Source organism: Rhinoderma darwinii, chromosome 6 (genome assembly GCF_050947455.1).
Source record: "Rhinoderma darwinii isolate aRhiDar2 chromosome 6, aRhiDar2.hap1, whole genome shotgun sequence".
Taxonomy (NCBI): Eukaryota; Metazoa; Chordata; class Amphibia; order Anura; family Rhinodermatidae; genus Rhinoderma; species Rhinoderma darwinii.
Window position 1 is genome coordinate 118120494 of NC_134692.1, and position 19659 is coordinate 118140152.

The following is a 19659-nucleotide window of genomic DNA, read 5'->3' on the forward strand; positions in this document are numbered from 1 at the left end:
CTTGGGGCGAGGCTTAAACGCTACCTATTCACACACACTAGCTGAAATGTGGAGACAACCAAGGTATAAAAAACCTTTGTTTCTCAATCAGATTTCTACAATACTATTTGTTTCAGGAGCATGCCAGATTCATAGCAGACTGACCAATAAGTTCACATTCTGTCTTTTCTATTCCCATTATTTTCTAGGTTTAGTTTTCCTTTAATATGTTCCCGAACATGTACGGAGATGTAGTTGTGGGTTAACCAAGCAAAATTCAGTGCTGTCTCCTTTTCAATGTTTGCGTTGTTTGTTTATGCATATGGCACATAAGTATGATGTATAGTATCAGCATCTGATAATCCATAGATTGCGATAGTCTGCCAGATCTGCCCCATCAAGATTTTCAACAATGAGTATAAGGGATCATAAAGTTCATAGTTGACCTGTGTATGGAGCTACAGGAATTAGCTGCCACTGGAAGGAAGAAATTGTAGAATGTCCTTTAAAGAGGCTCTGTCACCAAGTTATTAGTGCCCTACCTCCTACATAATCTGATCGGCGCTGTAATGTAGATAACAACAGTGGTTTTTATTTTGAAAAACAATCATTTTTGACCAAGTTATGAGCAATTTTAGATTTATGCTAATTCGTTTCTTAATGAGCAACTGGGCGTGTTTTTACTTTTTACCAACTGGGCGTTGTACAGAGGAGTGTATGACGCTGACCAATCAGTGACCAATCAGCGTCATACACTTCTCATTGTTCCAGCCCATTGTTACAGTGTGATTGTGCAATGAAAGAAGCCGGGCTGGAACAATGAGAAGTGCATGACGCTGATTGGTCACTGATTGGACACTTCTCTTCACAACGCCCAGTTGGTAAAAAGTAAAAACACGCCTAGTTGGTCATTAAGAAACTAATTAGCATAAATTTGAAATTGCTCATAACTTGCTCAAAAATGATCGTTTTTCCAAAATAAAATCCACTGCTGTTATCTACATTAAAGCGCCGATCAGATTATGTATGAGTTAGGGCACTTATAATCTGGTGACAGAGCCTCTTTAAATATTAACATAAATATATAACTACATACATAAACTGAGAGTTTTGGAAAACTTTTCCATCTAGCTCTTAGGACACATGAAGTTGTGGGACAATTATTTACTGCTTTTTCCAGATTCGGCAGCTGCTAGCTGTAACTGTTTTGTCTAGTATGAATGTTAGAAAATCCACATATACATGAGTGATAAAAACATTTCACAATATCCTTTATAGATAATTTATCTCACTTGGCGCCATTACCAATAATTATCATTCAGCTTTACTTTACAGATTTTGCAGCTAAGTACATTGCATATAAAAAAATGAATCCATAATAATATTGGCCTTAACCACAGATTAAGCGGAAATAATTACTCTCAGGCAATGTCGGACTAGGGGTCAATTTTCTCTCCCGGGGAAATGATTTTAAGGGCCCACTCTCCATCTATACAGGACATGTGCACCTTAATTTTTCATTGCAAACTTTATCATTGCAGGATATATCAATAAGATCTAAAGTTTTTTGTGAATCAACCAAAAATAAAATGATTGCCTATTGGCAAGTGATTTGGCTCCAAAGTCTACTCCATGTGAAGTTGTCTTCTGCTTAAATTTTGTGGTCCAATATTGTGTCAGATCCTGGGCCCACTGGAGGATTTTTTGGTAGGGGAGTCCAACCTACTATCAGGTAGTGTTATATGCTGGAAAAAGTAAAAAATTCATAGAAATAAAATAGACTAACAAAAAATACTATTACTCTCCAAAATGACTAGGACAATAACACCTATTAGTGCAGTTTAAAAAGTTAGGCTCCTTTTAAACCAACCAATATGAGCCGTAAGAACGAGGGCCGATCAACGAGACAGCTCGTTGATCAGCACTCGTTTGCTACTTTCACAAGGAGCTATGATCAGTAATGTACATTTCTACGATCGCTCGTCCCCATACATTTCTGTCATGTCGGCAGCACATCTCCTTGTTTACACAGGGGGACGTGTTGCTGACAATGATAATATTTTGTGCTGCATAAACGATACGACCAGCTGATGAACGATCATTTACTGTTCATCGACTGATCGGTGCCCTGATTACACAGGACAATGACTGGGAGCCAGTGTTCATATGAATGCTCTTTTGTCCAATCATTGGCCCTTATAAAAGTGCCTTTAGTCTCAAGATTGACCTCCCAATCCCGTTCTATTTATTATATCCTTTACTTTGGATTTAACATTTAGCAGAAAATGCTATCATTAATATTGTCTCTGCAGGTGAAGTAGTAACTTCAACATGAGGTGACACAGCTGGGTGCCATAAGCCCACCTTCCATAGCCTTTTTACATTCATAGCAGAGGAAGTAGTTCATTATATAAAGTGGAGGGCTGCATGAGGTGTAGCTATGGCACCCAACTGCCGGACCAGTCTCAATAATGTGGGGACAATAGGGTCAGAGCACCAGATCTTTTTTGTTTAGTGCCTTAGTGTGGTTCCAGCTCCAGCTGTGTCATGTCAAAGTGACTTTACCTTCACAACGGATCTCATCTCTTTTTTTATTGGAAAATATCCTGGCAGAACTATCTAAGTCTATTTTCCAAGAGTCGTCCAGTAGAGTTTACCCGGTGTGCATGACTTTGCATAATCATTGTAATATATGTTAATCACAATTTCTCTGCAGGTTGACCTACAGACCTTCATTATATCAGCCATTTTAGTAGCTCTACTGTAAAACGGCATAAACCTAAGCATCTCGAATTCTATTTCTGAGCAGGACCAACCGTGGACTCTTCCTGCTGCAGTAGATTTACTGTGAATACACTAATTGCAAAATAACCATAATTACCTAGTTATCAATGGATAACCAGGGGAACGAAACTGTAAAGAATTAACAGCATCCTGGACATAAAGTAATTACCCCCATTCATGGTGATTGAGTTCCAGCCGGAGCTTAAAGGAGTTTTCTAGAGGAAAAGTCAACGTATTCTAGACTCCGTTATTTCTCATGGAGCCATTAGGATAGATTTATAGTGTAGAAACTTATTTTGAAGGGTGAATAATTTTAAGAAAGTAATATCCATCTCGAAGGTTAGGATCAAGTGCTAAAAAGGAAAAGAGCAAGGAATGAATTTTTAGATTTGACACTTTTAAGGGTTACCGAGCAGAATATATGAAATCTATTCCCTGGTGCAAAAAAAACTGTAGAAATAAACACTTCCTTCCCTGTATTAAGATGTAGCATTCTCCCCCACTGAATTTTCATGACCGCACTTCATAAGAGATACAGTCGCTGCATTGTGCTTACACTTTAATTACATTGCAGATGCACAGAGTAATGTTACACGGTATCACACTATATATATGGTTATCGGCTGATTCCAAATTAAGCACTTTTTCCTCATCTTGAGTTTGTTTTGCAGGTTGTGCTACAATTTACTATTCATAAAAGACATATAGAGATGAGATAGAAAACCTTGTATCTGTAGGTGCGGCAAAGTAAATTAGAATGGAGTTAAAATAATTATCCCCTCTCTGCTCCATACTTAAAGGGAACTTGTCATCTGTTACATTTATTACAACTGTACGATGCCTATTAAGAATGGGTGTGTGGGTCAACAAAATGACCTTCTAAAGTGCCAGTCTGGGGTTAAGAGTATAGCTAGCACCCTAAGCATTCAACCATTAAAAGGAGTCACATGATGAACTTTCTTATAGCCCTCTTCCTGTCTGGGGGCACACCATTACTAAATTTCTCATTTATTGTTTGTATTCACAAAGTTTGGAAGATTCAAGTGCAGTCAAGTGGACTCACTATCTATCTACAGCTATGTACAAACTAATATTCAAGACTTGTTTTGTGTCCTCTGTCTGATTGACAAAGCCACGTACATGTTAAGATGGAAGTCAACACATTTACCTCTTGACCTGGACGTGAAGGTCGTTGTTCCTCCTGGTTTTATGTCATTCTAAGGTCCTGTTCGGACTGAGTTTTTTGCAGGCAGAAAAATATGGCAGATTTTGACCAGCCTGCAGACTGTTTTCGCTGCATTTTTCAGCCGTCGGTATTGAGAGCCGCGGGCAAAAAGCGCCGCGATAAACGCTTTTTCTGCCTTCTATTGATTTCAATGCGAGGTCAGAGATGGAAACGCCCGAAGATAGGGCATGTCGCTTTTTCCCGCAAGCGGTTCCGCCTCCTAATGAAATCAGTGAGAGGCGGTTTTTGGCGCTGCTTCCAACACTTTCCGTGTCAAAAACAGCACCAAAATACTCAGTGTGAACATACCCTAAAAGAGGACCTGCAACCTCTCCTGACATGTTTGTTTTAGTAAATAATTATATTTCCTATGAAATAACAGTTCTGGAGCATCTTTTCTTGGAACGGTACGTTGTGCCTTTCCTCTTTTATTCCTCCTTCAAATGTATACAAAATTGACAAGCGGGTGTTACCAGTTGGGGGGTTGTTTCTAAACAGACTGACACTGTCCAATCAGTGCTGAGTGAGTGACACTGTCTTGGAAAACATCTCTTTGACAAGGGGAATAGTAACACCCAGTTGTCAAATTATTCATACATTTCTAGGAGCAATAACAGAGGAACGGCACAATGCAGAGTTCTAAGAAAAGGTGGTCCAGAAGTGTTATTTAATGGGGAACGCAAGTATTTACTAAAACAGACATTTCATGAGGTGACAGTCCTCTTTACCTACTTTCGTGGAACTTCAGTGGATTACAGTGTAAATAGCTGCAATGAGTTATATTAAATATTATTGATAATAAGAAATCACTTATGGAATTCATGGTGTTTCTCATTTGCGCTTTAGTTCAACACTAGGAATTTGCACTGTATTTCTGATCAATCTGGGCATGCAGAGGGCAATGAAAGTGAAGCAATTATTTGAGGATTGCACCCTCTCCTTCTTGATCACATTAGTATCGGTGTATGTCTAGTATGAACTTCTAGTCCACAAAAGTATCGCAAAAAATTCTAATAACGACACATAGCATGCACATTTTGTGCAAATATTCCCAAAAATGGAGTTTAACTTTTATGAAATCAAAACGAATCATGTGGTATTCAGGCTTGGTATATTAGAGCTATATTAAAATCCCGAAACCAAATATTATCCACTGAAAAAAGATCACAGATTACATTAAGCTAGCGGTGGATTATCTGATAAGAAAAAAATATATATATACCAAATAGTGCACGGGCTAATCCATCATGACCCGTATAATTAGTCACTGACTTGGTCCGAATCAGCAGAGCAAGTGGTTGTTCTTGGGCTCTAGGGCCATGTGGACATTCTACCTCTGGGCAAGAAAAGCTTCCACATGGTTGACCAGTTTTTTAAGTGGTAAACAGAACTTTGATATATCTGGTTTAAAGGGTTGAAAAAGTAAATTTCTATAGGAAAAAAAAAAGTATAACTGTAAAAACAACCTAGTTAATTTGGCAGGGAATATAATCCTAAATACACGAGAGCTCTTTCCTGTTTAAGGAAAGCAAATGTTATGTTTTTTCGTTTCCAACTCATCTAAGAGCAAAATGTAAAAATCAATATTTTTTTCCATTCATATCAAAAACTGGCAGAGAGTGCCATTGCTATGCATTCATGAAGTGCTCTTTATTACAAGGTCAATACCTCTCGATCTTCTTTTATTGGAATGATTGAGCAGATTGGCATCCTCTTCATGCTAATGGTACAATAAAATGGAAAGCTGTTTTCTGGAGTTCTGACTACACTGTAGAAAGAAAGACAAATACATCAGATTTCATAGGTTTTCATAACCTGAAGAGTAATAAAAAAAATTCATCCCTAGAAAGTATTAATAATCAGGGGTCATGGATCACTATAGTTATTGCTACGATATGGACTGTCTTTGTGTCTTCTACATGCCAATTTTTAATGATGATTGGGCATGACGAATGAGGTATGTCCAATGTATGACTACTTTCAACATATTCATGGACATTATAGGAAACGGCGTTATCCACCTATCTGTATCAAAAGCAAGGTCTCCTATTATAACATGACTAATGCATAAACTCAACATAGCTACATCAGTAAACCGGAACTTTCACATGGATATCGCTTTCTCTAGGATTCCTCAGACATGGTGAAGCTGGGTGCGTAGATCCTGTATGATAGCTCACGGAGTCCCAATTGATCCATATTATGAAACCGTAGGCACTCTGTGTGCTGTTGTATGGTGCCTCCATGAAGCACCATATTGTTCCCTAGAGGCAATATGAATACTTCCATAATAAGGCATGAGTTGGAATAGGCTCCAGTATTTTCCCCATGGATTCCGTATAAATCTTTGAGAAAAATATCACCATGTTCCAGCAATGGCCCCATAGCAGGCCATTAAGTACAACATGGCTCTGTAATCCAGCCATAAGAATAGGCCCTTATATTGATACATGTGACTACGTAGTTCTGCTCCTAGAACTCTTATCATAGATCACAGTGTCAAAGTTACGCACTGCTTCCGATTCCAGCGTCAAATACCGAAGTCCTTATATACGTGTATATATGTATTTGGACATTGGGCATTATTAATGAAAATAGTAGAAAATTTTGAGTTGTCAATCGCTAAATTGTTCCTGGACAGAGGTTAGCTGGTGCAAGAATGTGCGCCCCTCCCTTCCTGATACCTGTGTAGGGATAGGTTATTAACATACGGCTGCCATTTTTCCCGATTGTTGAATTGGTGTTGTGGAGAAGACCACGAGCAGCCACAAACTCTTTCATGCAGAAACCATATTGTAACAGTCACTACAAGGATCACAAACATTTTGCAATGTACTATTAGAGGACTAATAAATTCATCATTGATAGTTAATTTTAAATTTTTGACTGGCGTTTTCCTTTAATCTTTCATCTCCCTGCAAATTTTTTATAAAAAAAAAACCCCTCTGAGTGAACATCAAGGGCAGTTCAAGAAACGTATCAATAATCTTCTTTACTGCCAGAAATACTGTATCACGATTCACACAGCGTTATCTTCGTCATCTCTCCTACATAACTGTCAAAAAATCTCCAACCAGAAATTGTGAAGTGTTGAGTCTTATTTTTCTGTTCTTCTAAAACGATGGCGCCGACGCATGAAGGTCATTGTTTATAATAACAGAACACATCTGTTTTATCTTCTAAGAGGAATAATCTGGATTCATAAATAACCATGACCCCGCAGAGAAATAATTTTACTTGGTTTCTTATAATCAAATCACTTGTTGATCTCACTGTGCAAGCCATCTGTACCCCCTCCTCCCCCCAGCAATTTTCCAGAAAATACTTCATATAAGGTATAGCTTTATCCGTCTTTCTTTTGGAAAGGAAACTTTCCATGAGCAGATTTAGGTGTCTGTGAAATCTACATTTTAGAAAATATTTTTTACTTCAGACATCACATCCAGGTATTAGGCTGTTTATAAGTTAGCAGGTACAAAAACACCTACTAAATGATCCCCAGAACTAACGATCTGTTGGACATGTTAAGCAATGCGTCCATCTCACTGATAGTCCAAGATAGAAGTTTTTATGTACTCTATGTTATTGCCAAAGCTTTTTTAGTGAGGCACATTAAAGTACATAGAGTTTGGCTCCATGCAGCTGATTCACTAGCTGTAATTCTGGGAGTGATTGGTGCTTAGGATCATGCTGGCATTTCCTGCTGGGAGAGGGAGAAGAAGAACTGCCTCATTCACAGTGGGTACTCAAATCTGTTCACGCTTGCAGCTGAGATAACACTGTCAAACATTGGATTGTTTTGCAATTTTCATACATGTGTAGTTTATATTTTTTGATTATGTAATCTTTAAATTTTTTTGCTTTGTTTACATGTATTCTCTTTTAAGTAGTTGTTCTGTATGAGTGTTATTATTTATCAGTTGACTATGGCTTATTTATCAACAGTCAAGCTCTGCAACTGCTAGCAGGTTTACCTGATGTTTATTCAGATTTTTGAGAAGTTTAGGTACTAGCCTAACAATTATCTGATATTCCCCCTAATTGATGGACAGTCATAACAACAATTTGTAGAGTTTATATATATATATATATATATATATATATATATATATATATATACACATATTTATCTATATATATATATATATATATATATATATATATATTGTAAGGGAATTAGGTAGCGGGACAGTCGTCTCCTGGGGTAGACGGGCACTCAGTATCAAACACGCCAGTAAATTTCAGTCCGCACAGCAAAGATGTGGTACTACTGGCCTCAGCCAGTTTTATTTACAGGTTTATTTACAGGTTTATTTTTTTCCTCCGGTCTTCTAATATGGGATGTAGAGTTACTGGTTTGGGTTTCATGGTTGGTTTGGGCATCCCGGTTTATGGTTTACAGTCTTGCTGAGATATATTGATCACTCGGAGACAATGCATTTAGCTGTTTTCATTGGGGAAAACACTGTCTGTGTGTATTAGAGGGTGCCATTGAAGCCAATGGATGTCTTCCTCAGCAAAGAGCCATGTCTATTCAAGTGAGCCCTTGTACTAGCTGCAGCATGTTTTGACAAATCTTTTAGGGTTCAGCTAAAATACTCAAAGTCTGTCAACACCATTGAAACCGACACATATAATAATGCTTACATATTGATAAAGGATATTCATTGAGAGTCCAACCTCTGGGACAAGTTAATGGGGTTGCACAGCGGGTGGCAGAGTGTGTCGCTGTGCAGGGAAAAACTTAATTCTAAGGTTCTTAGGGGTCTTATTTACAGTAAACAATTTTTATTCCCATAGACATAAAATTTCATATTTGAATGGCAGAAAAAAGATGACTTTTTGCCTTTATATTTTTTTAAATAATGATAAATATAAGTTGAAATGTTATACTACATTCGGTAACAATGTATTCCCTTAGAAACATGTTCATTCTGGTAATGTTGGACTACCTGTAATTTCTTGTTGATTTTACCTCTGGCATGTGTTTGCCTATGTCTTATTCCACAATGTTAACAACGTCATTCGGATTGTTGTAAGACATAATACTGTCAAACTTTTTTGTTTTACATCTCTGTGTTAAAGTAATATTTAACATCATTAAAAATAAACATGCTTGAGACATTCGTCAGGCTTCTTGTTATAGCAAAATGCTGAGTTTGCTGAACTGAACACATGTCATACGTAACCTAGTTATCTTGTTGGCAACACTTTCAACAACCATATGACGTCAACAGAATAAGGATACCCAGATGTAAAAATCAGAATCGACATTAATTATCTTAAGAACATCATATTTCAGAAAATAACACTTTTTAAAGGGGATGTAGTAGATTAGAAAAATAAGGTGCTTTCTTCCAGAAACAGTGCCACTCTTGTCCACAGACTTAGTCTGGTATTACAGTACAGAGGTGAAGTACAGATACGGCCCGTGGACAAGAGTACCACTGTTTCTAGAAAAAAGTAAACATGTCTTTCTAATCTCTTACAACCCCATTAAAAAAATATTATTTTATGTAATATAATTTTCGGAATACAGGTACTGAAAGTTAAAAAAATAAATGTTTAGTTTGCCGATGAAAAGAACCAATCTGTTGTATTGAAATAATAAGTAAACGAGACGTCTGCCCTTCTCTCCTTTTTTAGCACTTTTTATTGACAAAGATGCCATAAGGGGTGAAAGTAGTGGGGTGGCACATATAAGAGCCAGGAAAGGAGTGGTCTGACACATGGAAGAACTCGGGGCGGAGTGATCTGGCACGTAGTAGAGAAGACATAGGAGTATTCTGTTGCATAAAATAGCTAAGGAAAGACTAATTCCCTGGCAAATAGAACAGCTAGTGAATGAGTAATACATATCCACATTTATATGACAATTTAAACCCCATCCTGATCAGACCAGGAACACCCACAAAACTACCCAGAAAAGCCCAGTTCGGGGTAGATTTTGTCTCTTTTGAGGTTCGTTTTGCAGGACAATCTTGCAAACAACAGACGGCTGAGAGGTATGAGTGATTTGACACAATTGGTCTTAAAACAGAAATACGGAAAACATCAGCTCCAAATAAGTTCTATTTGAAATGCTTTCCTCACCTCGAGCCTTGGTAAACATCTGCGCTCAATTGAGAATAAAATAGTGGCACACCCCCTGAATCTTTGGTATTTTCACAGACACAACTTTAATCTAATGACCCCTCCCCTCTACAAAATGTTTTCAACAATCCCGACTTCTCCCGACGATCTCGGGTGGATCCTACAAAATCTGGTCACATTCTCATCTCTTAGTTGAGAAAGGAGAGTAGATGTTTATCCAATGAACGACCCACAGATCACGTTGATGGAACACTATAGATATCTACAGATACATGACTTCATCTCAGCCTCCGCTATTGTTCCATCTAACGCAGTGCCCTCTACATTTGAGATTTATGTAGGATTTCTCCTAAGAGCCATGTTATGGTATCCCTTCCCCACAGCCAATTTATGTTCATATGACACCACTATTTATATGCTGGCTTCATAAAAAGAACTTGGTCCCATACCTGATGCCTTTACTTGGCAGCATATTTAGAACAACACACATTCTTGCTCTCTATCTTATAATATTAAAGAAATGCCCTACAATATTCTGACAAGATAATACCTTACCCTAGACAGGGTTGCCAGGATTTTCCCATCCCAACCAGGCACCTATTATAGAGGCTGTGGAAAGGTGAGCTTTATGGCTCATGTTTGGTGGACATGCCCTGTAGCAAGATCTCATTGGAGAAGAGTATAAAGAGTGTTATCAGCCAGAATAAACCTCCAGATTAGCCTGACCCTCTGGACTGCCGTGTTGAACGCCCTCATCCTAGGGACTACAGAACGTCAGTATAAACTAATCTCTTACCTATTGTCTCCCTACTATACCATTCAGGAAAACTTTATTAAAGATGCGGGATATTATGGACTTCAATCGGATCTTGAGCCTGCTGGAAGATAAAATGGTCCAATACGGGTCAGACTTGATGCGGGTACTGCGCTATCCTACCATGATGTTGTCCTCTAACTGTAGACTTTTTATTTTTAGAAAACTATAAAGAACTGTGAAAAAAATCAAAACATAAATATGTCTGTACTCATAATGGCAACAAGTCTTACACAACATTTACTTGCTGATCATTACGCTGGCCACACGCTCAATGCCCAAACAAAGGTTAAAGTTAAACCAAACCATAAGCAACTTTGTTTAGGTTTTACTTTTTTCCATAAATATTTATCATTTGATCGAAATGAACATTCTTGATCAATACTAACACGGTTCTATTTTTCTGTAATTGTTTTAACCCCTTAAGGACCCGCAACCATAATATTACGGCGCAGGCAGGACCTATGCTGTACTACGATCTTCTAGAGTAGTGGTCCTCTCCAATAAGATGGCCAACTTGCTGAGTATATGATGGAACATAAAAACAGTGAAACCTCTTCAAAAGACCACCACTTTATCTAGACCACGGTTCCTGTGACGGATTGTCAGTTCCATTGGAACTGACAATCCGTCACAGGAACGGTGGTCTAGATAAAGTGGTGGTCTTTTGAAGAGGTTTCACTGTTTTTATCGTATCCTGTATTCCCTAGATTGTGGGGCACTTGTATGTGTAATCGATACTATAGTATATAGCTAGTCTATTGCCACCACTAAAGGGTCTTTCAAGATTTTTTTAATGTTACTTGTAACCTACTTGATTTTGGATCTGTTCCATTGTCTCTAGATATGGGTTGATACATAGGAACTAAACTTTCCAGATATACAACGATGGACCTTACTTTTCTTACATGTAATAGTATTTAAGAAAATAAAGAAAATTATGTGATGAATTAGCAAATACTAATGAATTAATCTGGTCTTGTTTCCAACAGATAAGGTAGCAGTGTACAAACCCATAAAATTGAAAGTGACCTGTCCACCTTAACCCCTTAGTGACCACTAATATGCCTTTTTACGTCGGTCACTAATGGGCTTTAGGCTAGGCTGACGCCTTTTCACGTCAGCCTAGTCTAAGTCCTGCACAGGTCTCCCGTGCAGGCTGGAGCCGGGGCTCTGCTGTCTGATGACAGCTGAGCTCCTGCTCCAACGCCCGCGATCAAAGTTTGCTTCGATCGCGGCCGTTTAACCCGTTAAATGCCGCCGTCAATAGCGACCGCGGCATTTAACTTTGTTTACAGAGGGAGTGCGCTCCCTCTGTCACCCATCGGCGGCCCGCAAATGAAATCGCGGGTCTCCGATGGGGTGTCATGGCAGCCGGGGGCTTGATAAAAGCCCCCAGGTCTGCCCTGGACATATGCCTGTTAGGACGCGCCGGAGGCACGTCCTAACAGATTGCCTGTCAGATTTACACTGACAGGCAATAATGCTCTGGTATATGAAGTATACCAGAGCATTATAGCAGCGATCGGAACATCGCACAGTAAAGTCCCCTAGTGGGACTAATAAAATCAGTCATCAAAGTGAAATAAAGATTATTAATAAAAAGTACAGTAAAAAAATAAATAAAACCATTTTTTTCCATAAAAAGTGGTTTTATTTAGTAAAAGTGTAAAAAAAAAAAAAAGTACACATATGTGGTATCGCCGCGACCGTAATGACTCCATTAATAAAGTTAATATGTAATTTAAACCGCAAAGTGAACACCGTAAAAAAAAAACGCAAAAAACCATGGCGAAATTGCATTTTTTTTCCATTGCCCCCCAAAAAAGTCATAATAAAAATGAATCAATAAGTCCCATGCACCCCAAAACAGTACCATTCAAAACTACGTCTTGTCCCGCAGAAAACAAGCCCAAAAAATCACTACATTGATGGAAAAATAAAAAAATTACGGCTCTTGGAAAGCGACGATGCAAAAACAAATAATTTTAGTTCAAAAGTGTTTTTATTGTGCAAAAGTCGTAAAACATAAAAAAACCTCTACATATGTGGTATCGCCGTAATCGTACCGACCCATAGAATAAAGGTAGCATGTTATTTACGCCGCACAGTGAACGGCGCCAATTTAAAAACGCATAGAACAATGGCGGAATTTCAGTTTTTTTTTATAATCCCCCCCAAAAGGGTTAATAAAAGTTAATATAAAAATTATATGTACCCAAAAATGGTGCTATTAAAAAGCTCAACTAATCCCGCAAAAAACAAGTCCTCATACAGCTTATATTTCTGGATCATTTTTCTTTTTTCTTTTTTTCCCTCATACAGCTATGTAGACGAAAAAATAAAAACGTTATAGCTCTTTGAATGCGACTATAGAAAAACGAATAAAATAGCTTGGTCATTAGGGCCTAAAATGGGCTGGTCACTAAGGGGTTAAACAACATTCACAATAGGAGAACCACCTTAAGAAACAAACTTTCGAGTGATATGAAATGGGTTAAAGTTATCAATTCTTCTGTTTGTTGAAGCAGTGGAATTCGTCTTAGATGGATTCACATATCATGTGTTCTGTACGCCCCATGTTCTTTTTGACTGGCAGGTTGTCTATCAGTATGTACCGCATCAATATACCACAGTCTGGCAAAGCTTTCTTCATCATGCAGTGTAGTCACCCAACTGAGTAATATGTGCTGTACTTTTGCTATACTCCTTCAGTTCAGCAGCAGGTCATATGGAAACTTTATGCTGCCTTGAAATTATTTCACAGATAAAGGTCAATAAAAAATGGTCGAAAGAGCAGCTACACTTAAATTAAGATCTGAGATGTCCATCCCATTATTCCGCATGAGGCTTTTACAGTTCACTTAAATATGCAGTGGAAATTCTATTCAGTATTACGATGATGTATTATTTTATATGAGTTTTTCTGAATATACAATTAACTCATCTAACACATGAGGTACCATTGGTGGTTGTCTTTAGAGGAGCAGGTGACCCTACCACATGGCCAGACCAGCCCGTCTGTTGTTTCAGGTTGCTTGGCCTATGACTTAATGCCCACTATGAGCTGCCCACCTTGTGCAGCTCCGATTATGGCATCTAACTCTTTAGGAGAAATGGGCTGTAATTGTAAAATAAAGCAGAGTTCACTATTTTAAATTCTAACTCCAGGGTCAGAATCTCAATAAAATAAAAATATAATCTCTACATTCCTATGGCAGGGGTGCCTTTTTTTATTCTTTTTGGCCCACTCAATCCCTTATTTTTCTATTTGTTCTCATAGATGTTGCCTAGCAACCAGCCAACTTTCTCCCCTGGTGACCACTTATACAGTACATATATAACCAAAGAAGAGCAATACAACAACAATTTCAAAAGTATATCAAATCTTTATTAACAAATAACATATCATTTACAAACAATTAAAAAGGTCCACAGACACGCTTAAAAAGAGGACAGCCCAACCATATACTCTACTATGTTCAAATAGTAAACATGGAGTGTGGTCAGATTAACCCCTTAAGGACCCAGCCAATCTTCATTTTTTCGGGTTCATTCTTTCCTCCCCGCCTTCCACAAGCCATAACCTTTTTTCGTCGACATAGCCATATGAGGACACAATGCATGTAGGGATAATATATAAATATATATATAAATATATATATAAATCTTGATTGCAAGGCCTTTAAAGGGGCCTATTAGCGAATATGGAATTTGTAGAGGCGGGGGTCCCCCACTATGAACCAGGATAGAGGGCAGCACTGTAAGAGCATTACATAGTGGGCCATTCATTTGAATTAGTCATTTATGCGAAGGGAAATATCGTTTTTAAAGACGTGTGAGATTCAGTGGCGTAGCTAGGGGTTTAGCACACTGGGGGCGCAAATATATCTGAGTGGGCCCCAACCCAGCGGGCCCCCCCAATGCATATTTACAACTGAAGAGGTGCATTCTAATTATAGTGGTAATCATTCAGAATAAGCAATAGTGTTGTATATGCTGCCATATGTCCCATTCTTACTAAAGTTTAATCTTTTCTTTGCCTGGTTGGTATATACAGGGATGATGGGATTTATATACAGGGATCATGGCTGGTATATACAGGAATAATGGTTATATACAGGGATGATGGCTGGAGTATACAGGGATGATAGGAGTTATATACAGGGATGATGGAGGTTATATACAGTGATGATTGTTGTTATATACAGGGATGATGGGGTTGTATACAGGGATGATGGGGTTTATATACATGGATGATGGCTGATCCAGCCATGATCACTGAATATAACCACCATCATCCCTGTATATACCAGTTATCATCCCTGTTTATAACCCGCATCATCCCTGTATATAGTAGCCATCAACCTTGTTAATATATATACCAGAGATCATCCCTGTATATACCAGCCATCATCCCAGTATATAACTCCTATCATTCCTGTATACACCAACCATCATCTCTGTATTTAACCTCCATCATCCCAGTATATACCAGCCTGGCTGGTATATACAGGGATGATGGGGTTTATATACAGAGATGATGGGGGTTGTATACAGGGATGATGGCTGGTATATACAGGGATGATGGTTCTTATATACAGGGATGATGGGGGTTATATACAGGGATGATTGGTAGTCCAGCCATCATCCCTGCATTAACCCCATCACCCCTATATATACTAGCCATTATCCCTGTATACAAACCCCATACTCCCTGTATCCATCCATTTATTGGGGACGGGTGCTTGCTCACCCTCTCCTCACACACAGGCTTCTTCTGCTCCTCTCTGGTGGGCAACGTCAGAGGTGTGCACTAGCAGACGTGCCTAATCTGCTAGATTGAAGAGTATTGTGGCGGGCCCCACCATCTCAGTGGGCCCGGGCCACCACCCTACCCTCCCCCCTCCGCTAGCTACGCCACTGGTGAGATTAGAAAAAATTCAATGGGCCTTAGCTGCATTACCAAACTCTGCCCACGGACAAGAGTGGCACTGTTTTGGGGAAAAAAGGCACACTTTTTTTATTTTAATCTTATACAACCCCTTTAAATGTTAATTTACTCCTGTTATATATATATATATATATATATATATATATATTAGAAAATCTAGCTGTGACTATTGCACTAATACTTTGTAGTGTTGACAGTCCTGGTCTCACTATAAATATTACATGGCAGAAACACTGACCCAGCGACCACAAAATCTAATTTATTTGCCTGATGAATTCATTAGAATTCAATGCTCAGTTCCACAAAGTAACTGCATTGCAGAAATCTGTCTTCTTGTTATTGTTGATAAGCGTCTAACTCACACATGGAGGTGACACTCGGAGATGTGACACAGTGCTAATAATCTTTCACATTATCAATAATAAGCAAGTGATGCAGAAAGGTCGGGAGGACTATGAACTGGAGGTGTAGCATGGACACATGAACTATGGTTTTTCATAGAAAAAGAATGAGTCCATGCGAATGACATGTCCTCTAGCAAGTCCAACATGATGAATGGTAAAAGATGTGATCTCTGACCTCGACTGTAACACAGGACATGAAACCCAACACAGATCAATAAAATGTTGTATGTTAACTGAAAATAACATAAGGATGATTGTTATTCCGGAGACTAGAGGAGGAAGGTTTTTATAGATATATAAGGATTAATATCCATTGGACTGCAGGTAAACCTACTGGGTAATCTTAAAGGGGTTCTCTGCATTGGACAATCACTACTTGTTAGAAGGGACTCTTGACAATAAACTGACCACAAAGTGTCGACCTACTGGGACCCACAGCAATCAGCTGTAATCTCTGGGGAAACCTGGCAGTAAGTATTACATTTCCCTGCAGCGCCACCACAGGGGACATTAAGCATTACACAGTGCCCATTCGTATCAATGGGTTGTCTGTGTAATACAGGACAGGACTGGTCCTTCAGAACGAGAGACGCTCTTTGTATCCTCTCTCCACTCTAGCAAAGAAATGAGGATCCAGAACATAGGATCCCCCTCTATTAACATAATTCCTGGTAGGGTATATAAAATTATTTTCCTAATGCACAAAAAACTTAGTTCCAAAGTATTAAAAGGATTTTTCTGGATTTTTAATCTTTAAGTTTTATGATAGGCCATAAGTATATGATCAGTGGAGGTCCCAGTGCTAGCTGGAGTGCCGTAGTCCCTTCACCACAGTAGACATCCATAAATGTGTACCAGTTGTGTCTGGTACTGCACCTTAGCCCCTTAACCTGAATGGGCTGAGTTGCAGTACCAGAGACAGCCACATGTATTTGGACGTAGGTGTGTGCGATTCTGCAGTAAGGCCACGTTCAGATTTCACACTGCTAATCCACGGCAATGTAGAGTACATATATGTGGAAGGGGTTTGCAAAATGCGTATGCTGCAAATGTTGAAATCCACAGCATGCTCATTATATTGCAGAAAAGTCGCAGATTTTCACTGTGGTTTTCACACTTTCAATGTATAGGGGGAGATCCGCAGTTTTCACAGTTTAATCTGTGGATTCACCGGGGTTTTGTGTCAAAAGCTGCCTCAGATTTTTTCCTCTACGTCTGAATCTAGCCTAACAAGAATTGCTACCCTTGGCTATGCTAATTTGCATGATAGGGATTATAGCCCTCACTACTGAGCAACACCAGGTCTCAGGTTGCATTGTACCCTGCCACCGTTCTAGAAAGAAAAGCGGTGGAGGATATTAAAGGGGTTTTCCCATCAGAGACATTTATGACATATCCACACGATATGTCATAAATGTCAGATAGATGCAGGTCCCACCTCTGGGACCCGCACCCATCTCTTGAAAGGGGCCCCAAAAACTCTGTTCCACTGCTGTGTTCTGGATGAAGTGTGTGATTTCCGACCACGAATTATGGAAATAGCGTAGCTCGCATGCTACACTGCTTCCGTAACTGCTATTCACTACTATGGGACTTATGGAACGTAGCTCAGCGAGTTAATTTATTTCAATAATTCAATGTCGGAAATCACACGATTCAGCTACAACACAGAGCATTAGAAAGGGGTTTAGGGGGCCCTGTTCTAAAGATAGGTGTGGGTCCCAGAGGTGGGACCCGCATCTATCTGACATTTATTTTATCATTTGCATCGGATCCGTCACCATTGAATTCAATGGTGATGGAAATGGAAACCTATGGTTTCCGTTTGTGTCAGTCAGGACGGAAAGCTCAGACGTAAAGTCGGAACGGAGCCCTGACGCAGATGTGAACATAGCCTTATTTCTTATATGCTTCATATATACACATCAGCTCCTACGAAGGTGGCGTTAGGCTTCGTGGCTTTTTAAGAATTTGTATCCTTCTTGCTGCCACTGAGTGATGGTGATGAGGTTAAACATACACCAGACTTTAAGCTTCCAAAGACAGGAGAGTGAGAGGAATAATCAATATCTCTGCCTTCTGGGCTCCGGCTGCAGCTCAACACCCAATGATTCATTGTGTTTTCACCTTCTGGGGACTCGTCCTATCGATATTGTCCCCTTTTGGTTTCATGATTGAGTTCATGTGCTTCCCACAGTTCAGTTTCATCTCTTTGTTCCAATCCTAGGAAAAATATATACAGCTTCATAAAATTCTTGTTTGCTGTTTACAGAGGCAGTGCGAAATGTTATTATAATTTACCGTCTCGGCGTAGAAGATCCACATTGCCACCATCCGCAAGGAACATTTTAATCAAGGACAATGAGAATGATAGAAATGATAGAGGTCTGTCATTTCCCGGCACATCTTCCCAGGCATACATATTAAAGCAGTAAAGAATAACACGGTTATTTTGATTGTAAGAAAAGTTATTCTGTGACTTGCAGGTGTTTTACATTTGGAGATGTGAAAGTAACCCATAACTTATGTATGAAGTGTCACTGTCATTGGATATACCAGGTGCTGTTTAATTCAGAATGAATACAACTATTGATGCAACATGCAAGAATAATTCTAGACTTCCGCTCTTTTCTTTAAAGAGGACCTGCCATCTCTTCTGACGCGTCTATTTTTAGTAAATACTACATTTCCCCATTAAATAACATTTCTGGAACATATTTTCTTAGAACTGTGCAATGTGCCATCCCTCTGTTATTACTCCTAGAAATGTATGAATAAATTAACAAGTAAGTGTTACCATTATCCTTGTCAAAGGGGCATGTCCTTGCATAGTCTTAGCCGGTCAGCATTGATTGGACAGTGTCAGTCTGTTTAGTGGCACACCCCCAACTGGTACCACCCAGTTGTCAATTTATTCATACATTGCTTGGAGGAGTAACACAACTTAGTGGGAGAGTTGGCTGGAGAGTTTCTTAAAAGGGTATTCTCATGCCATCAGGTACTGATCGTGGGGGTCCAATTGTGGTATCCCCCACCAATCCTCGGAATGCAGTTTTTCTCTGCATGTAAACGCACACGGCCACCTGCTGAGCAGACAACTACAGCACGGACCATTTACATGACTGGGGCCGGTCAGACTCTCATACTCATCCTATGATGGGAACACCCCTTTAACTCTAAATCTGTAACAGAGCATTGGATTGGATTCCAATGATTCCTTCCCAAGCACATGTGACACAGCACCATTATAAAGAATTTGTTAGTTCTCCTTACATGTCTGTTTTATTAAATAGTTGTATTCCTCATTAAGCAACAATGCTAGAGCATCTTTCTTTAGAACTCTGCATTGTGCCATTCCTCTGTTATTCCTCCTGGAAATGTATAAATAAACTAACAGGATTTACCA

General features: G+C 39.1%; 1 protein-coding gene across 1 annotated transcript in view; it reads left to right on the forward strand.

Moving 5' to 3' along the window:
• Positions 1-19659, forward strand: part of XYLT1 (xylosyltransferase 1) — a 281800-nt gene that overhangs the window by 156630 nt on the left and 105511 nt on the right. The window lies entirely within an intron of this gene.